The sequence below is a fragment of the Lathyrus oleraceus genome, chromosome 4, assembly GCF_024323335.1.
Source record: "Lathyrus oleraceus cultivar Zhongwan6 chromosome 4, CAAS_Psat_ZW6_1.0, whole genome shotgun sequence".
In the NCBI taxonomy this organism is placed as follows: Eukaryota; Viridiplantae; Streptophyta; class Magnoliopsida; order Fabales; family Fabaceae; genus Lathyrus; species Lathyrus oleraceus.
The window spans coordinates 378,775,017-378,778,256 of NC_066582.1; positions in this window are offsets into that span (position 1 = coordinate 378,775,017).

Below are 3,240 nucleotides of genomic sequence, written 5' to 3' on the forward strand. Positions count from 1 at the left end.
ATTGATTTCTGATAGCAGTTATTTCTTCTCCAATACCTTTATTACCATTTTCAAGAAAATCAATATAACTTTTAAACACAATGATGCTTATTTCTAATTTCCTGTTCTCTTTATTGAGCTTGACACTTAACTTAAACATTTTCTTATGATTTACAGTTGTTGCTTCAATAACATTATTTTGTGTGGCTTTGAAGCAAACATATTTGTCTTTCTTAGATTTCTTTGACTTTAATAGAGGATACTTCATGAGATTCCTTTGCCTTAGTTTGTCTTCTTCATGTCTTCCTTTCTCGATTTTTTTGTGAAATTCAACACATGTTTTTCTGTACTTCAAATAAAGTATTGGATCAGATTTTGAATACCAAATCTTGATTCTAGGATATTTGTTATAAACATATTTTCTAAAACAACCTCCAAGGATTCCAATGTTTGAGAACCATCTGTGAAGGTGATCTTCACTTTCACTTGGTGACTCATCTCTGGGATACATGTATTCATTCTATCTTGATGATTATGTTAAATTCTTCATGGATCATTTCAAGAGTGTCATATACTTCATTGATTGAATTAGAATTAAAAATATAAAGGTACTCTCTGGTGCTTAGAGCACTCATCATTAAGTACTTAACTTTAAAGTCAAATTTGACTTTTCTCGTATCATCTTCGGTCTAAATATTATCTATTTTAATCACTAATTTAATATTAATGCAATAAGGAATAAACGGAAAATTGATGATAAAATCCCACATTTTAAATCATTAGCTTCAATAAAAAAAAATTATTCTAGCTTTTACCATTAAATGGGGGAGGTGTATTAATGAAAATACATTTAAAGACATAAGAAGTGTTTGCAGTCACCATTATTCCTCCTAAGATGACTAGTCTTGTAACAGGAGTTAGGCTCTAATGCTACTTGTTGGATAAGTGACTTGAGACATAAGAGAGAGGTGAATTGTGTAGGTTGAAAAAATGTGCAATTATAAAAATCTTGATTTATAAAATTTTTTAAAACAATTTTATAAACAAAACAAAGAGTAAGCAGTAAAATAACTAAAATAAAAACAATGAGAGAGAAAAGATGGAAATGCAGTGGAAAGAAATAAAGATCAGAAATGTAAAGCGGTAATGGAAGTGATAAATGCACCTCATGATTTATACAATTTTGGCCTAACCACTTGGCCTACTCTTGTCCCCAAGAATTTCTTCTTGAGAGTTTCTAGTATATCAAATATGAGTTTTTCACATGTTATGCCCACAAACCTCTTTAGAATCAAACAAGAGATTTTACACTGCCTAATCCCCAAACCAAACGAGAGATTTTACACCAGGATAATCTAAGAACCAAACAGAGAACACCAGGTTGATCTCAAGAACCAAATAGAGTTTTTGACGAATAAACTCAATAACCAAACTAGAGTTTTTAGCTTTTACACCTGCTGAGCTCAAGAAGGAAACAAAGTTTTGGATGGCTAAACTCAATAACCAACCAAGATCTTTTAACAAACTTAGTTCATAAACCAAACAAAGATTTTACCTGGAAAATCTCAAGAACCAAACGAGAGCTTTTAATTTTCTTAGCTTAAGAACCAAACAATGACTTATTTCTAAGATATTACACAAGATACAAACCCTATTGAGTAACAAAAATAATGCCAACACCATGACAAAAAAAACCTCACTGATATTTTTCACTCTCAAAATAATAAGTACATTTAGTGAAGAAAAAGAAAGAAATTAAATGGATAGAGTAGAAAGTGAGAAAGTATTGTAGAAATATGTTTTATTGTGTATTTTGAAATGACGAGAAATCCTATATTTATAAGAGAAAAACTGGCTCAAAAAGGAAAAGTATCCATGGACCTTTAAATAATATAATTGATTAAGTCATAGGGTTAATTGATTAGAAGCTTAAAAAATACGATAACCCTAATTCCAAAAAGAAAACCCTACAACGACTATGAGTCTTAATCAGTTAAAAGTCCATTTTCCTTGCTATATTATCGATTGGACAAGCTCCCTAATAGATTAGGAAATGTACAAAAGCTTCCTAAATGATTAGGAATAGTCTTAATGAATTCCACAAGCACCTTGGTGGTTCCTTTATAGGTTTTAAAGTGTTTTAGCAAAAGAGAGAGGTTTTAAAACCATTTTTATGTGTGTGTGTGTGTGGAGGGGGGGGGGGGGTAATTTAAGAATTACTCATATATATTTACAATACACTGATCACTCATACACGAACTAGACGAGCTTTCACACTTACTCTTTTTCACAACCTTTGAGGCTTCAAGATCCCTTGCTTGAATCATCAATGATTTAACACTTTATCTAGGACTTGATTTCTTATGATTGGTGAGGCTTGATGAAGCTTCTTGATAGATGTTATTATCAGAGATTGCTTGACTAGAGACAATCTGGGATTCCACTGAACGTCGTTTGACATTAGGTGTTATCTTTAACCTAAACACTAGTGTTGTGGTTGCTAAAATATGTTTTAACTATTTCAAATGGTTTGAGCATTACTAGTTAGATAAAATATCGGGATTATAAAATAAATGTAATCCTGATCACATTATGCTTTCTACTGCCATGTCATGGCTGATCCCACCGGGCGTGAATTTATATGTCATTTAGGCAACCAACACCAATTTTTCTCATTCCTTCTCATTTTCTCACAAATACACAAAAGTATCTTCATCATCAAAGATACAAATAAGGAAGAAGGAAGAGAGGAGAAAACAATTGCAAACAAGGATCAATAAATCAGACAAGAATCGACGTCATGGATCCGGGTACGCTTTTACGGTTTTATTTATAGAATCTAAAACACTGTGAAAATCATGATATCAAGATCCAAAACATAAAATTTTGCTAACAGTTGGTATCAGAGCTTTGTTACCGGTATTATGATTTTTCGGTGTTGATTATCGATATTATGATTTTTTTTAAGTAGTGATTGTTTAATGAGAATTATAGTTTATATTAGAAAGTATCATGATATGTATGTATGCTATGCATAAAATTGTTTTTGAATTTTTTCAAAGACGTTACGGTGATGGCACTGGAATTTATATACATGTTCCAGAATTTCCAATGCATGTGTTAATAGACAATCCAAAAGATCCTATATATGCGTAGTATATTCATTTATGTAATTTCGTATATAAAGTCGTTTATTTTTAGTTATGTTACCTTTTCAAATTTTGTGTGTTCATATCCTGGTTTGATTGAGTTGCAACATTG